Consider the following 18,873-nt stretch of genomic DNA (forward strand, 5'->3'; position numbering starts at 1 on the left):
CTCAAATGTGAATGCAAACCAAAATTGACTGTTATTTTCTATTGGTACTGAAAAGAATGCATTACTTATGTCTACTACTGTAAACACAGTAGCGTCTGGTCTTAATGAATTTAACAATGTGCGTGGGTTTGGTACGCATGCTGCTCTCTGTATTACTGCAGCTCATCACATTCTTTTTTATCTTCTATTTTTGTGATAAGCTGCAAGGTTGCAGACAACAGGGCCTTTTCCATGTTTAACTGTGGTTTGTCTGGGATATCGATTGTGTAGCTATTGGTTTTAGCTTATCACCGTATTGTCTGATAACGGAGCGGGAGCAGATGTGTAGATTCTGAAAACGCTTGCTGGTCAGTGAAGAAAAAAGACACCAACCCTTTTAGTGAGAACTCAGCAGAAAGGCACACCCACGTTGGTTATGAGATTCGCTAAGTTGTTACGTAGCAACTTTGGCTACTATGATGTTGGTTTTGTTTTTGTGGTACATGGGACGTCCCACCCTCAATGATAAAACCCATTTTTTAGATAGAAAATCACCTACCAACTGGACCAATATGACAAACCCAATAATAATTAAAAAAAAAAATTCAAATCATTAACTCGTATCAAAAGGAGTACAGCTGATGATCAAAATTGTGGACATGGCCTCCAAACGCGGCAAAAAGGTTTAATATTTTGTGCCCCCCAAAATCAAGCTGCTTTAATCATAATTCCATATGCGGCTCTCACCAATGATGCTCAAGAGAATGGGCAGAATTGGGGATTTGGATATGACTGGTATGCAACTATAGGCTTTGGATGGGAACACCTCATTGGTGAAACAAGTTATGATTGGTCCAGTTGGTCAAAGAAAAAAAAAAAAAAAAAAACAGCAAAAGAACATAGAAAGAAGTTTAACCTAAGCAAAACGGCTTGTGTTATATTGTGTATTGTATATTGTGTACTGTGTTATAGGAACAGTGTTAAACAAAAAATGCCATTGAAAACTTCAAAGAAAGGTGGACAAATTTTAATTTAATTTTAACAACATAACTACTGATGATTGGTTCCTTGTAAATCATGGGATCCTATATATCCCGTAAAAGAAGCAGATAAACACAAACCGATGTTTTCTATTTTAGTAGCACCAAATAATTTCACTTGTATAAACATGATTAATAAAGGGAAAAGAATTAGGACCACTGAACGACACACAGTGTAAAGTAATCTTAAAAGTCAAACCAAATTTTGTGCCAGTGTCACGGAGCGACATCTGGTGGTGGTGCGGAGATGATAGACTGTTTGATAGATTACCTAAAGATATATCTAGATTATGCGCTATTATCACTTTGATATTGCATGTGTCAGTATACCCTATGCCTGTTCAAGATTTAATGGAAAGGGCACCAATGTTTTTGTCCAATCTAGAACATATACAAAAAAGAGATTTGTCATGGCAGGGGCAAAATAATCCAACATACATCGACGCCAGGTGTTTCTCGTGGGGGTTCCTAATCAATACAAATTGGGTGACCAGGTTGCAGGAGGATTTGAGTCTTTCATATGCTGGTGGTGTACGATTAATAAAAATGTTGATGGGATAAACTACATCCACTTCAATGTACAGAGATTAGGAAATTGGACTCAGAGTGGGTTGAAAGCTGTGCACGAGCAGCTCAAGGACGTTCCAAAGACCGCATAGCTGTCGACATGCTCCTCGCAAGAGAGGGAGGTGTTTGCGGTATGTTTGGAGAACAAACAATACTGCTTCAGATGGCAGCTTGACCAGAGCCATCGATGGTCTACGGACCCTCAATCAACACTCCTTGTGGGACAGCTCGGATGGACGTTTTTGGTAAATATAAAACCCTAATTTCATCAATATTGATATCAATTGCTGTTTTTGCAGCCATTCTGACATTATGTGGATGTTGTTGTATCCCATGCATTCGGGCATTAATCAGTAAATTAATCACCACAGCCATAACCCACATGGAATCGTATGGAGCTGATGTATCCATTACTGTACGATGATAATGATGATTATGATGATAATGATGATTTTGCTTTACCTGATTTGTTACCTGATACAGATGATTACAATGTTTAAACTACAACATTCATGTATGACAAGTTTACTCTGAGTGTAAATGTATTTGTTTCATAAAAATGATTCTACAGTTAAACATCGAAATAAAGTGACTGTAAGATGATATGAGAATTTGTGCAAATACATGATAAACAGGAGGGAAATGTTAGATAAATTGTAGAAGTTATCATTTATTTGCTTAGCTTGCATTAGTATAATGGACAATTTTAGATGTCTCGCCTTCAAAAAGAAGACTCAGCATCATCCGATGGAAGGGCGCCTGGACCAAGGACGTGATCGGATGTGGTCGGGTCGTGACAGGTGTTGGTTCAATATTATGTGTTGTGTCTTATTACTTAGAATACTATGTCTGGGAAAAACCCTCTTATTATCAAATATTTTGTGTTGTGTCTTATTGCTTAGAACATTATGATTTGTAAATCCCTCCTATTTCAAATAAAAGCAGGCGCGAGGGGGGGATTGTTTAGAGCGTGTTGAGAGGCTGTGATCTGAACAATCTCCCATACGGCCTCCTCATGAGAAAAAGAAACCAGCGTCTTCATTCCTTTTGTGTCTATTTTTTATAATGTTGGGTAAGATAAATCCAACACTTAGACAATGTATCTCTATTTTGCAATATTTTGGATGTGTCTAGTTCATCGGGCATAGATGCTGGTCTCATTTCCAGGAACAGGACAAATATTTTGACCGGCTTGAGAACCAATATCTCTGGAAAATTCTGGAGAGGTTTTGTCTCTCAGCCCAAGTCTCATTGCTATGATAAAGGTGTTGTACCGAAATATTGAAAGTGTACTAAAGATAAATGGGGGAATGAGGAGTCTTTTTTAAGTAAAAAGAGGGGTCCGTCAAGGGTGTGCTCTTTCGGGGATGCTATATGCACTTGCAATAAAACCACTGTTACACCAAATTAGATGAAATTTTAACAGATTAGTTTTTCCTCATTGTACTGTACCACAAGTTATAGGAGATTCTGTCAGCATATGCTGCTGATGTAACTCATTCATTCATTCATCTTCCATTCCGCTTATCCTCACTAGGGTCGCGGGCGTGCTGCAGCCTATCCCAACTATCTCCGGGCGAGAGGTGGGGTACACCCTGAACTGGTCGTCAGCCAATCGCAGGGCACGTATAAACAAACAACCATTCACACTCACATTCATACCTACGGGTAATTTAGAGTCTTCAATTAACCTACCTTGGATGTTTTTGGGATGTGGGAGGAAACCGCAATACCCGGAGAAAACTCACGCAGGCACATGGAGAACATGCAAACTCCACACAGGCAGGGCCGGGATTAGAACCCCGGTCCTCAGAACCATGAGGCAGATGTGCTAACCAGTCGTCCACTGTGCTGCCGCTGATGTAACGAAATGGCAAAAAATCCAAAAGACATTGATATGTTAGAAAAAAATGGTTAACCTTTTTGGAAATATGTCATCTGTGAAACTGAATAGGGCAAAAAAGTAAAGCCTTAGCAGTTGGGAAATGGTTTGTTGGCCTGGGGGGTTGTTTTGGACAAAAAGTGGGATCAAATACTTAGGAGTCTATCTTGGGGATGAAACAAGCATCCAGAAAAACTAAAACGGGATAGTTGGAAAAAGAAAGAAGAAGGCTTTCTAAATGGAAGTGGATACTCCCACAATTGTCTTATAAAGGCAATACACTAATAATAAACAACGTTATAGCCTCTGCTCTTTGACATAAATTTGCATCCTTACAACTACTGAAAAGACTATTAGAAAAATTTCAGTCACTTTTTTGAGGGGGGACAAACTTCAATGGACTGCTCAGTATACCTAAAGAAGAAGGAAAGCAGAATGGCAGCTTTCACACTACAATTCATGCAGCGCTATCTTATAGGTCAAATGAACATTGTTTGGAAGCCAAAATGACAGGTGTAAAATTGAAAAAATACAGTTGGTCTGGGTCTTGATGCCTAATTTTTGTCTCATTAATCTAAAAACTGTGAACATTTACTGTATGCGCTACCTCCTTTTTACCAAGGACTTTTTAAAGCTTGGAATTCATTTTTGTTCCCCTATATTAGGTACTGGAGGAACCTCTTGTTTATGGTGTTAGGCTAGATGTGAATCGAGACACCATGCCAAGTCTTTTACAAATTTTATATAATACTCAGAATGTAACCTTGGGAAGCATATTAAGAGTAGCAGGGCCTAGTTATGCAAAAAAAAAGAAGCCGCATTGCTACTAAATCTGATAACTGTACATCAGACACAGATATTTTTGAAGTCATGGCATAAGAAATTGACAGAGGATGAATTAACAATGCTCCAAGAGTACTGGGATGGGATAGAAATACCTGCAATCCCTAAACTTTGATCTGATCTTGTTTTTGAAAATTTAATGGTGCATTCTTCGAGACACCTTAAAATAAAAAAGTTAATCTGTATAAATCTACAGCTAAAGCATTGTATTAATGTTGTCTTAAAAGCTTGAAAAAAAAATAAGTTGAATGGAAAGACGGACACAGTCTGGAGGAAGAAAAGTAATTTGAATAAAGAAACGAGACCAGTTTGGAGGGTTCTGTATAAATCACTATTAAATAAAAGATCAGACGACCTCCAGTGGAAAGTTTTGCACAGGGCAGTTGCAGTGAAGGCTCTTCTTTCTGTAATTAATCCTACTATTGAAAGCAAATGTCCCTTTTGCGGGTTGAAGGAAACCATTTTTCATTGTTCTGTTGAATGTGTAAGACTAAAGGACTTGTTTTTAATAATGGAAAGGATTTTTTCACATTTTGGTCAAGACTGGTTAGAAGTCTCTTTTATTTTTGGTGCTGGTTACAAGAAATCAAATAATTCAAAGTGGTAATTTTAATTTTTTTTATTTGGTGAAGCTAAGATGTCAATATACAAAATCAGGAAGAATACAATTGAGAATGTTCAATGTGAAGAGGATGGGTTGATGTTTGTCTCTTTGGTGAGAGCCAGTGTGGATTGATTAGAGATTTTAAAAAACAATTAAAAAAATAAATGAGTTCATTGAACAACGGTGGGTGGCACAGTGGGCGACTGGTTAGCACATCTGTCTCATAGTTCTGAGGACCCGGTTTCAAATCCGGCTTCGCCTGTGTGTGTGTGTGTATGTTCCCCCTGTGCCTGGGTGGGTTTTCTCCGGGTTCTCCGGTTTCCTCCTACATCCCAAAAACATGCATGGTAGCTTAATTCAAGACTCTAAATTGCCCGTAGGTGTGAATGTGAGTGTGAATGGTTGTTTATATGTGCCCTACTGGCTGGCAACCAGTTCAGGGTTTACCCCGCCTGTTGCCCAAAGATAGCTGGGCTCCAGCATGCCCGTGACCCTAGTGAGGATAAGCGGTATGGAAAATTAATGAAGGAATGGTGCTACAATGGTTTCATCTGCTCTTTTTTGCAGTACAATTTGTTATTTAGTACAATTTTAATGTGAACTTTCTTCACCCAGTGGGGTTCATTATATTTTTTATATGCTGTATGCAGTGTCATTCTTTCAATGCAATGTTTTGTTTTGTTGTGCATGAGAAAAAAAATTAGGTTATTTATAGGCTTTACACGATTAGGATTTTTGGGGCCGATCACCGATCAGCAAGTTTAAAAAAACGATCACCGATCCGATCACAAGTACTGTACTGTATACTATCTTTAAAATTATTCTCCAGCAATTTAGCCAAAAGTTAAAACATCAATGACCTCTAGGGGGCATTCAAGCATTGTCCACTGACTTAAGTTTAGGTCAAATCAACATTACAACATGACAGAAATAATGGGTGCTAACATAGTGTAATTATCCATCCATCCATTTTCTGAGCCGCTTCTCCTCACTAGGGTCGCGGGCGTGCTGGAGCCTATCCCAGCTGTCATCGGGCAGGAGGCGGGCTACACCCTGAACTGGTTGCCAGCCAATCGCAGGGCACACAAACAAACAACCATTTGCACTCACAGTCACACCTACGGGCAATTTAGAGTCTCCAATTAATGCATGTTTTTGGGATGTGGGAGGAAACCGGAGTGCCCGGAGAAAACCAACGCAGGCACGGGGAGAACATGCAAACTCCACACAGGCAGGGCCGGGGATTGAATTGTGAGGCTGACGCTCTAACCAGTCGGCCACCGTGCCGCCCAGTGTAATTAAATTACTTTATTGCAAAAAAATTACTTTAACAAATACTGTTAATGACATGCTTTCTCTGACTTTCTCCCTGTCCCGGCTATATGGACGGGCGTTGTCCAGAGTTTGCGTCTGTTTGGGTTTTTCTTTTTTCTTTTTTTCCATGCTGCATTGCTTGAACTCAGCATGCTCCTCCTTGTGTGTACATTCTTCAGGTGCCGATCAAATTTGTTGTGTTGAAGCATTTAGATTACGTTCCCCACGACGTACTTAAGTTGTTCACAGACTGCAAACAACTTACGTGTTGTCTGACTGAGACACCACAAAATAGTGGACGTGTTTTTTCACCGACAAGTTTGAAAAAAACTTTAATGGCCGTCAGATAGTTACAGTGCTATGCCACAAGACACGTGACAAGGCAAAAAATAAACTAGCTTTTTGATTCATACGCGACGGCGACACCGAGGAAATGTCTTTTGCGGAGCCCATCGATGACGTCATTGATCGGATCGGTGAATTATGACATGAAAGGCGATCGGCCGATCAGCATAAAATGCTAATTATCGTCCGATACCGATCAAACCGATCAGATCTTTGTAAAGTCTAGTTATTTATTGGATGTTTTGTTGTCCCTTGTCTTTAATGTACAGTAACCTGGGAACCTATAAATAAATGCATTTTGAAAAAAATCTCTCTCTCTCTCTCTCTCTTTGTCTTGCTTTCTCTCTCTTTCTCTCTCTCTCTCTCACACACACACACACACGTACACACCATAGTATAGAGCAGCGACGAGAGACATTATTTTCGTATCATCACAGTAATGTTATTTTTATGCGAGCCTGACATATGAAAGAGGCTCGGGAAGCCAGAGAGAGCATAGTGAGAAAAAAATTGCAGCCATAAGGACACACAATGCCTGAAGAGCAGAGAACAATCTTTCATTTATTCAATTAGCTAACGAGGCGAGGGAGCCAGACACAGACAGAGGATTGATGGTGAGGTAAAGCTTTTCTCAGCAGGCAACGCTTACTCAGGACTTTTTCCTACTGTTTCTCTCGGCTTCTCTGTCTTTCCATTCATACAAAAGGATGATCTAAAAAGATCACCTTCAAGGTGAACTTTACCAACTGTTTTCTTTTTTGTCGAGATGGACTTTAACTTCCCAGTTAGCCCTTAGTAACTATCCATCCATGTTCAGGGTTGGGGCCCATCCCATGACAGGGCAAAGGGCCGAGTTCGCCCTGACAATCGCAGTGCACCGATAGAGACACACAACCGTTCACATTCACACAAGTCACTAAGTGGGGACTGAACCCATGCTGCCAATACCAAGGTCAGTCAAGTGTACCACTACACCATCGGTGACCACCTGAGCAACTATACATGTTTTATATGTAATTTGGTTTTGAGTTATTTTGTTTGTGTTTTTCCATTCTGTATTTGATTAACTGGCACTGTAACAAAGAACAAAAATGACTGTAACATGACCTTGATAAAGGTGTGCTAACTCCAAGGACGATATTACAGTCATTCACATTTACAGTAAGTCATTGGCAACTTTTTAGTTTAGTCTTTACACTACTATCATCTCTTGACAATCACAATATAAGTCTGAACCATAACACTGTTAGAGAGCAATTAGGCATTATTTTCATATCTCACACAGGATGTGCTATGCTCTCACAAAGAATTGTGAGTCCCATGTCGACTACAATGATCCCAAATTGACGTTTTCATTATACCACATAGGAATTCCACAGCACCTCTAAATGTTAATAACTACGCATCAAATAATTGCAATAATTGTAATATTTTTAAAAAAGGAAATAAAGAAGATTGCCCTGTTGCCTTACTAATCACTGTGGCTGTTTTATTACACACATTAAAAATTATTGTTCGAATATCCACGACCCGGTGCACTGGAGTTTGGATAGTCTAGTGTTTTCCTAATGGAATGCCAGGTTTTACCACTTATAATAAAGTGTTATTGTCCTACGGAACACACAAACACCTTATTATCAGCTGCCATGATACTGTAAAAAATGAATGCAAATAAGAACTGAGGTTGTTATCATTGCCGCTAAAATAAATAAACAGATATATCAGCCAAGAGTGGAATTTACTGTATATCTTTGGTGATGAAAATGTCCTCAGCATTTCTTAGCCACGGATGCAGTTCGTTTGAGGCAAAGGGATGATCCATAGCCCGAGTTTGTGCTTTAACATTTAGCTTGTCATACTTGAGCACAGGTGTCAAACTCATGGCCCCGTGGCCAAATCCGGCTTGCCACATCATTTTATGTGGCCCGCGAAAGCAAATTATTTGCATGTACTTCTATGATTCTTGCAAAAATCTGTACCCAACCATCCATCCATCCATCCATTTTCTTTACCGCTTATCCTCACTAGGGACCATCATGTAAAATTTTAAGTAAAGAAAAAAAATATCATTGAGATATTACAAGCATTTTTTTCATTACCAAACCCCTTTTTACAGTAACTTGATGGGAGTAGTAACCCTGTTTAACATTAAAGGGCACTGGAATCCAATGCCCTACCTCAGGAATACATTTTGTATTTCAAGAGTACCGACTACGCATGTCTAAAATTTAAAGAGAGTCAATCGGAAAACATCGATGCGCACTAAACCGGAAGTTGCATCATAAAATGAGATTACCAGAGATAAATTAATACATTTTCCTCATCATTAACTGCATACTATTTATATTACACCTGGTCTAAAAATAGATATAATGTACATATAATTTGTAATATTTTTTCGTTCATTCATTCATTCATAGGGTCGCTGGCGTGCTGGAGACTATCCCAGCTATCTTTGGGGGTACACCCTGAACTGGTCGCCAGCCAATCGCAGGGCACATATAAACAAACAACCATTCACACTCACATTCACAAACCGGAGTGCCCGGAGAAAACTCACGCAGGCACGGAAAGAACATGCAAACTCCACACAGGCGGGGTCCTCAGTACAGTGAGGCAGATGTGCTAACCAGTCATCCACTGTTCCGCCTAATATTTTCATTGTAATATTTCATTTTCATTTAATTTTTCACTTTTGTCCTTTTCAAGGTGACTCAGCAGCGGTGGGGCAGCACCCTAGCACCCTCCATTGACCAGCCACTAGACTTTACACCGATCTGATCGGCTTTAATGTCATAATTCGCCGATCCAATCAATGACGTAATTGATTTAAGACATTATCAAAAGACATTTACTCCGCGTCGCCATCGTGTACAGTATATTTGAATCCAAAAGCTAGTTTATTTGTAGCTTTGTCGCGTGTCTATTGTTGTGGTCCTCTAAATATCTGACGGCCAATAAAGTTATAAAAAAAAACAAAAAAACATGTCGGCGGTGTTTGACAGACAACACGTCTGAGACAGACAACACGTCATGCCCGATCAGACTACAAAGACAAATTTGTTCTTTCACGATTACAATATGTCAGGCGACTGTAATAAAATCTTGTATTCCGATACCACCACATCCCGTTTTTTACGATCATTGGGCTTTATCTTGTCAACTCAAATGCGACCGGATACAAAAACAAGAGTGGATCGCGCCGACTGTATTATAAGGACAAAATGGGGAAAAACGTGTGTTGGTGGTCACCGGTGCTCAGGACAGGAGAGGACGTTCGTTTAAGGCTTGCTTGAGGTATGTTCACATACTTTTAATACGATACCGCTCGCAAGCAGGCAACTAAACGTTATGTAGCCTAGCAAGCTAATGATACCACGAACGGTGGGACGTAAACATGCTGCCGTTCTGTCAAATCATGCTCTAAGGTTTCGGTGTGGGTGAAGTAATTTAATTACAATAAAGTAATTTAATTACGGCGGCACGGTGGCCGACTGGTTAGAGCGTCAGCCTCACAGTTCTGAGGACCTGGGTTCAATCCCTGGCCCCGCCTGTGTGGAGTTTGCATGTTCTCCCCGTGCCTGCGTGGGTTTTCTCCGGGCACTCCGGTTTCCTCCCACATCCCAAAAACATGCATGAATTGGAGACTCTAAATTGCCCGTAGGCATGAGTGCGAATGGTTGTTTGTTCCTATGTGCCCTGCGATTGACTGGCAACCAGTTCAGGGTGTACCCCACCTCCTGCCCGATGACAGCTGGGATAGGCTCCAGCACGCCCGCGACCCTAGTGAGGAGAAGCAGCTCAGAAAATGGATGGATGGATGGATAATTTAATTACAGTAAGTTAGCACCCATTATTTCTGTCATGTAATGTTGGTTTGACCTGACTGATTAGAATACACGATCTGACTAGAGCAGTGATTTCCAACCTTTATGGAGCCAAGGAACATATTTTACAATTTAAAAAATCTCACGGCACACCAACAAGCATAAATGTCACAAAAGGTGGATACATTAATTACTGTATGTACTTCCTGCCATCTAATAGAAGACCAATCATTTGTTCTGTCTGTCACTATGCCTCACTGGCATAAATAGAGGAACAAAGATATATTATGTATTGTAAATATAATTTTTTGAGCAATTAAGTACACAAGTACAGTATATACAGTAAACGAACAGGTCATTTAAATAGAAACATTGCTCCATCTTGTGATCGGATCGGTGATCGGTTATCGTTTTTTTAAACTTGCTGATCGGTGATCGGGCCAGATCCAGCCCGCAACGGAGTTTGGATAGTCTAGTGTTTTCCTAATGGAATGCCAGGTTTTACCACTTATAATAAAGTGTTATTGTCCTACGGAACACACAAACACCTTATTATCAGCTGCCATGATACTGTAAAAAATGAATGCAAATAAGAACTGAGGTTGTTATCATTGCCGCTAAAATAAATAAACAGATATATCAGCCAAGAGTGGAATTTACTGTATATCTTTGGTGATGAAAATGTCCTCAGCATTTCTTAGCCACGGATGCAGTTCGTTTGAGGCAAAGGGATGATCCATAGCCCGAGTTTGTGCTTTAATATTTAGCTTGTCATACTTGAGCACAGGTGTCAAACTCATGGCCCCGTGGCCAAATCCGGCTTGCCACATCATTTTATGTGGCCCGCGAAAGCAAATCAAAATTGCTCATTGTGTTCTGGTGTAATAACATTGAGATCTTTGCAAGCATTTTTTGGTTACCAACCCCCCTTTGAAAAGAAATGTAATAGTTGAAAAACATGTTTTTATAGGCTTCTGATTTCAAAACTCGTTATTCATCAATGTGTTCCATATACTGTATGTAATTACAGTATATGAGGTAATCTTTCATTTATATGGGTTGTGTTGGAAAATTTATGTCAGGAAAGGTTTGCCAAAACCGGGTTCACAGTCGTAGCGGCCCTGCGAGGGAAGTCATAACTAGGATGTGGCCTGTGACAAAAATGAGTTTGACACCCTTGTCCGAGAGGGAGCCTGAATAAAAAGGTCAGCATTGTCGTCCTGTCCAGAGACTCAAGCTCGATAAATTATGTGTGGGACAGTGCTGTTGATTATCAGTGTAAGGGAAACTTCTTCTTGGCACTGGAGCTGATAAAAACTTTCACACTCTCACAACTGTAGTTAAAGACAAAGCGACTGGATACAAATGTTAGTTGGGAGTCAGCTTGTGCTTTGTTAAAACATCCAAGAAACAGCCGATCAAATTTCCAACTTGTTGTTTTCGTCACCATCTTGCTAACTTACTAACCCTTATGAGCTAACTGAGAATCAGCACCTCCAAATCAGAGGTCAAATGTTCTCATTTTTAAAAGGGTCAATATTTTGCCCTCTTTTTAAGTGTTCTGCCACAATAGGAGGCGTTTAAATATCCATCGTTTTTCCCCACTTTTGCAAGAAGGAGTGCAAGATAGACAAACAGATCATTGGGATATCTATAGTGATGGGGTCCCTATTGTATAAAGATCTGTTCCGGTTACAAATGAGCTGAGGCAATAGAAGAAGTTCTTACTCCTTTGCTTCCAGCTGGAATACTCTTCTAGCTCCCTTATGTTTCTTCTATTTCTTTCTGTGCATTTCCCTTCCCTCTCATTTTTGAGCACTCTTACTCATCATCGTTATTATCCGACTTTGTTTTTCACTCCTTTCTCTTTGTTTCTTGCCCCGACAACCTCTTTGCATCTCTTCTTACACGGTGATCCTAGTGTTTCCTCTTTATTTACCACAGGACCCATGGGCTTCAGACACTTGGGCTCTGATGGATTGGTTTGCCAGCACTGCAGAGTGTGATAAATGGTAAGATGATAGATTGATCTGCCACATTGGAGACATCCCAAACGGGGGCCACAGTTTTGCAACAACTTGCCAGCAGTGCCTGAGGGCAGCCATTTTGTGCCAAGCCACAGGCCCCTGAAGAAGGAGCAGAGAGGCCTGATGAAACCAGATGATTAGACAATGGCAATGAAAGAGGATAGGGGAATATAGCCAAGAGTAAAACTAATAAAGTTCAACAAAAGAGTTGAATAAATTCGAAAATTATACCAGTGACTATCCATACAGATGGAGCAATATGTCATAATAACATAGTATACTGTAAATTGTTTTGAGTGAACAGATGAGAAGCACATTCATATTAGAAAGAGCAGCGATATTTACGTATAATTGAAAATTAAGAAATTACCGGTAGATAAAAAAAATAAATTAATACTGTACTAAATGAGGATAAAGAATTATTTGACAATATATATATATATATATATATAATATATAATATACCGCAATAAGCAATTTATTTATTTATTTGCACTTGCTGTGCAGGTTTAGCATAGTAATTATTCAAGAGGGGTTGCCTGTAGATGCTGTCAATCAATTCCCAGATGTTTTGATATAATGACTCTGTCATGTTTTGGTCAATTATATTATTATTATTACAATTATGATTTTCTGTTCTAGGCCCCCAACAGTGGACACAGAAATGACGCACACTAGAGGTTCCACAGAATTTGCAGGGGGGGGGGGGGGGGGTGACGTGTAGGTAAATTCAGGACTTGAACTTTCCCGGCCAGGCCGACGTGTCAACCACTGCTAAATGCATCTCCAAATGCATCACAGTTGCATATTATGCAATGCTGTGAATACTCCGGTGTCATTAAAGCACTTAGATTTGCATTTCAAATAAAAAAAAAAAAAAACACACAACATAACTGAAAATGGAGTGGGACAATATCATAACAAGCTGAATGTTGGGTTTATTCCATTTCATATGGAGTAACACAGAGAATCACTAAAGTATAAATATAACAGTGTTTATTGTAACCAACGCAAACAAAAAACTGAGCTGCTGCCAGGCCTGAAAGAAAGACAGTGGGAGGAGCTTGTTAGGGCTTTTATCAGCATTGGGTGGTCACATGATGCAACTGCCAGGTCACCTGGAAAGCTCCTCAGACGGAAAAGATTACACGTAACAAGAGCTAAGATGCTTTGGTATTTTGGAGAAAATTTGGAGAAAAGACTGCTGGCCCTTTTCAACACAGACACCACAACTGAAATTTCATGTTAATGGTTCTCTTTATTCAACCTACATCATCTGCACCATGCCGCGGAAAGAGAACAGCTAAGTGAAATCTTGCAGGAATAGCATAGCAAAAGAGAGGAAAGGGTTCCTGAAGGTCACACTGCCTTAAATCACAATGGAGCACTTACCAAAGTGTCCAGTTGGGATCAGAAATGATAATCCAGCAACATTTTGTAGCGAGCTATCACAAGAGCCAAGCTGTCTTCACTTTAAGTGTCAAGTGACTGACATGTTTATGACTGCACATGCAAGGAGAGCTATTAGATATCTGCAACATTCAATCCCATAAGTGACCCATGGTGGTGACAATAATATCAGCGTGTTTGGGAAAGTGGCTTTTTATAAGAGGAGTTGGTGGTGAATAAAAGAATTCAATATGTGGAGTGATGCCTCGATCGACAAATTAGTGACGGTTCAAGTTGTGATCTCTCTAGTTTAGAAAGCTCCTAGCTGCTGCTCGATTTACTAAGCATTCACTTATTCAAATTTGTATACCATCATGACTTTTATATGAAGACCAGGTCTAATTTCATTGCAGCTTGTGTGGCAGGCAAAAATACATATATCATTTTATAGCCTCTGGATGGAACTTTTATTAGTCATTAGGGCAGTTTACAAAATAGCTCTGCTGGGTACTCCTCAAATGAAAGGTTTTATTTGTTTGTATCTATCTATCATCTATAATTCTATTGCGCATTGGAATCGATACAAGAAGAGTCTTTTCTTTATTATTATTATTTTTGTTTTGTAGTTAAATGCCACTCAAATTTATATACATTTTAAAATGTCTACTTTATTAGTGTTCATAATAAAAACACTGAAAGACGATATCCCATTATGTTTGTCCAGCATTACAGTGTATATTAGTCATACAACTGGAGATGATGGTGATGTGGTGTGGTGGCTTTGTAGATGACTGAGCAGAAGATGTTTAGCGCTGGTGTTTTCATTTGGTACATTTTCCCGTTTTTTTTCTTCCTGTAGCTGTTTGCTTGATATGGATCTGTAGATCAGTAGATAGACATTGAGCTAAGTTTAGATGCTTGGCCAGTTTTCTCAAGGGTACAGTCCCTTAACAATGTTAAGGGAGAAACATCTCTATTTTTTTTCATCCAAAGCGGGATTTGGATGTACTGCAGGTGGAGGTGGGTAGAGTAGCCACTTGAACTCAAGTAGGAGTACTGTTACTTTAGAGTCATGTGACTGAAGTAAAAGTAAAAAGTAGCCCTCCAAATAATTGCTTGAGTAAGAGTAAGAAAGTATTCAGTGAAAGAACTACTCAAGTTCTGAGTAACTAGTGAGTAACTTCTGTTTGTTTTTAAAATTAGAGCATGAAAGTCAAATAAATAAAATAAAAAATAACTTTAATTTGCAAATTCATATAATGCATATAATGCATTATGCATATAATGCAATATAATTCAATATCATTTGATCTAATACATAATAAATAAAATATTTATAAAATAAAATCTTTGTAAAATATCAAATTAAAGGAAAATTCAGCTCCAAGAAATGGTCTTATAATATTGTTTCTACAGCACAATACTGCAGGCTCACCAAGCAGATTACAAAAACAGGAACAAGGTTGCAGTGGATATAAAAAGTCTACACACCCCTGTTCAAATGCCAGGTTTTTGTGTTGTAAAAGAATTTTGACCAAGATAGATTATTTTAAAACTTTATCCACCATCAAACATCACTGTGGTAATCACGGTGGATTGGAGCAACGGCACTTGATGCGGAAGTCGAAAACGAACGTTTAAAAATAGATCGCGCACGCTATTATTGATAAATGAAAGTAGCGCGCTGCATACAGATTATTGTAATGGAAGAAAAGTATCGTTTGTTCTTAAAATAAAAACTTGAGTAAAAGTAAAAAGTATGCAAATGTACGCTGTACAATATGTGCCAAATATATATACTTTTTTATTAAAGTGCACAAAAAAATAGTATTTTGTGTTGTTTAAAATAGATAAATAGTAAAGAAAAAGGAAAAACTGTTGAGCATACAGAAGTTAACCTGCTCAATGGTCCATCTTGCAAATTATTTTTTTTTCTTCCAGCATTGAGCCTCGTTCCATAGAATTTCGACTTGACTTAACCCCACAAGGGTTTTCTCCGGGCACTCCGGTTTCCTCCCACATCCCAAAAAACATGCATGAATTGGAGACTCTAAATTGCCCGTAGGCATGACTGTGAGTGCGAATGGTTGTTTGTTCCTATGTGCCCTGCGATTGGCTGGCAACCAGTTCAGGGTGTACCCCGCCTCCTGCCCGATGACAGCTGGGATAGGCTCCAGCACCCCCGCGACCCTAGTGAGGAGAAGCGGCTCGGAAAATGGATGGATGGATAGATTATTTTAAAACTTTATCCACCATCAAACATCACTGTGGTAATCACGGTGGATTGGAGCAACGGCACTTGATGCGGAAGTCGAAAACGAACGTTTAAAAATAGATCGCGCACGCTATTATTGATAAATGAAAGTAGCGCGCTGCATACAGATTATTGTAATGGAAGAAAAGTATCGTTTGTTCTTAAAATAAAAACTTGAGTAAAAGTAAAAAGTATGCAAATGTACGCTGTACAATATGTGCCAAATATATATACTTTTTTATTAAAGTGCACAAAAAAATAGTATTTTGTGTTGTTTAAAATAGATAAATAGTAAAGAAAAAGGAAAAACTGTTGAGCATACAGAAGTTAACCTGCTCAATGGTCCATCTTGCAAATTATTTTTTTTTCTTCCAGCATTGAGCCTCGTTCCATAGAATTTCGACTTGACTTAACCCCACAAGGGTTTTCTCCGGGCACTCCGGTTTCCTCCCACATCCCAAAAAACATGCATGAATTGGAGACTCTAAATTGCCCGTAGGCATGACTGTGAGTGCGAATGGTTGTTTGTTCCTATGTGCCCTGCGATTGGCTGGCAACCAGTTCAGGGTGTACCCCGCCTCCTGCCCGATGACAGCTGGGATAGGCTCCAGCACCCCCGCGACCCTAGTGAGGAGAAGCGGCTCAGAAAATGGATGGATGGATTAACCCCACAAGAAAATATCACATGATGTGAGATCAGGTGAACGGGGGGAGCCCATTCCATGGGACTACGACAACCAATACACCGATCCGGGAACTGTTTATCCAGGAACGCACAAACCTCACACAAATAATGCACTGGGGCGCCATCTTGTGTGAAAATGACTTGCTTGTTGGTCAGAGATGTGTGAATCAGTGCCTTGAATGCCACAAAAAAAGTGGTGCACATGTCGAGGTGTACCACTGACTTATGAATGAACATTCAAAATCAAAGATGGTACCAGAAATATTCTCACTTAATGTAGGTTTTACCCTGTAGATTTCATACACTATAATTTCAATAACATTTTCAATAAACAATACAAAACCATGAGTGACTTTTAAAACACCCTGTATATACTGTAGATAGATAGATAGATAGATAGATAGATAGATAGATAGATAGATAGATAGATAGATAGATAGATAGATAGATAGATAGATAGATAGATAGATAGATAGATAGATGGGTGGACGGACGGATGGATGGACGGACAGATGGATAGATAGATAGATAGATAGATAGATAGATAGATAGATAGATAGATAGATAGATAGATAGATAGATAGATAGATAGATGGGTGGACGGACGGATGGATGGACGGACGGACAGATAGATAGATAGATAGATAGATAGATAGATAGATAGATAGATAGATAGATAGATAGATAGAGCCAGCATACAGGCACATCTGTGTGTGATGAGGTGGTAACTTTGAGGTGGCTTTCTGCAAAAAGCCATCTAATTAAAAATATCATGAATATTCATTAGACACTTGCACAGCAGCAGCTGATAGTTCAATATTTTGATCGTCGATCATCTGTTAAAAAATTGTAAATATTGGTTAAAATCAAGTAACAACACTGCTTCATATTCTTGACGGTATTGTGAGACTCGATGCTTCATTCTGTTCAGTGTAATAAGAATAACGTTGCATAGTGAAGCAGACAAATGTTGAAAATGTAACGTATTGTAACAAAACACACTTTGTCTGTTGATTAGATGCAGTGTTGACAATATGTAGACGAGAACACTGAGTTTCACATCATATTCAAATTTCCTGAATGTCAGCGAGAATACGACAGCACTTACTTGGACTTTGGACAGCAAGGGTATTGATACCTGATTTCAACGTAGAGATACTGTCATACGATGAGAGCTAACGATATGATGCATTGTGTTATGATATTCTGGCCCACTCCTAGAAGTGATCAATTCAGAACTATGCCACATTGCCAAGTTCCTCAAAGCTGAGCTCTCTGATCTCTTCCTCTTTGAGTCAACTCGCACTTTCTCACAGTCATAAAAATATCTGGATGACGTGAGATTGTTTACCTGTAAACTCATATAAAATTGCAATTAATGGCTCCAAGGAGCTCAGGGACACTAATGATACAGTAGGTGTTCTTGATGGCTATGTGCTTGCCTCCAGCAACATGGTAAAGAACCTTTAAGGCCCAGTACATACATAAAGCTGTTTTTGTCTGGATTTTCAGGAAGAAGGAAACTATCCATCCATCCATCCATCCATCAATTTTCAAGACCGCTTATCCTGGTGGACTACACCCTGAATTGGTCGCCAGTCAGTCGCAGGGCGCATGTAGACACGGACAACCATTCGCACTCACATTCACACCGTCACCGAGTGGGGACTGAACCCACGCTGCCCGCATCAAAGTCAGGCGAGTGTACCACTACACCATTAATGACCCCCAAGGAAACGACCGTTAAAAAAATACAAATAAAAAAAGCATTTCTTACCCGATGTGGATTTTTTGTATAAAAGTGGGTTCCCCAGACCGCAAAAAGTATTTTCCAAAGCAAGTCTTTTTAAGACGGTATTGCCATTTTACAAAATTCCCGCTGTCAGCCCTTCCGGAAACACTCGAGACTGGGGAACATCAGCACATACTGTACCTGGAAGTGTTTCTTCTTTTTTGGTTTTGTTAAATCACGTGTGATCACGCGAGATGTCTGCATTGAGGGGTTTGTTTGTCAATCGGTGGTGAAAGAGTATCTTTATGTGTGGTGTTCTGTGTTGAGATTATCAGAGCACTACACACACAATCTGACCAAAACTGTTAAATGCATATTTTTTTAT

At 39.4% G+C, this 18,873-nt stretch overlaps 1 long non-coding RNA gene across 3 annotated transcripts in view; it reads right to left on the reverse strand.

Moving 5' to 3' along the window:
• Window positions 1–18,672, reverse strand: part of LOC133486174 (uncharacterized) — a 56,941-nt gene extending 38,269 nt beyond the window's left edge. Inside the window, exon 1 of one of the 3 annotated variants that reach the window (XR_009790944.1) lies at window positions 18,534–18,672. This is a non-coding gene — a long non-coding RNA (uncharacterized LOC133486174). The remainder of the gene's footprint in view (window positions 1–18,533) is intronic. The other 2 variants (XR_009790946.1, XR_009790945.1) reach the window with 2 other exon arrangements.
• Window positions 18,673–18,873: the final 201 nt, after the last annotated feature.

Source organism: Phyllopteryx taeniolatus, chromosome 11, assembly GCF_024500385.1.
Source record: "Phyllopteryx taeniolatus isolate TA_2022b chromosome 11, UOR_Ptae_1.2, whole genome shotgun sequence".
Taxonomy (NCBI): Eukaryota; Metazoa; Chordata; class Actinopteri; order Syngnathiformes; family Syngnathidae; genus Phyllopteryx; species Phyllopteryx taeniolatus.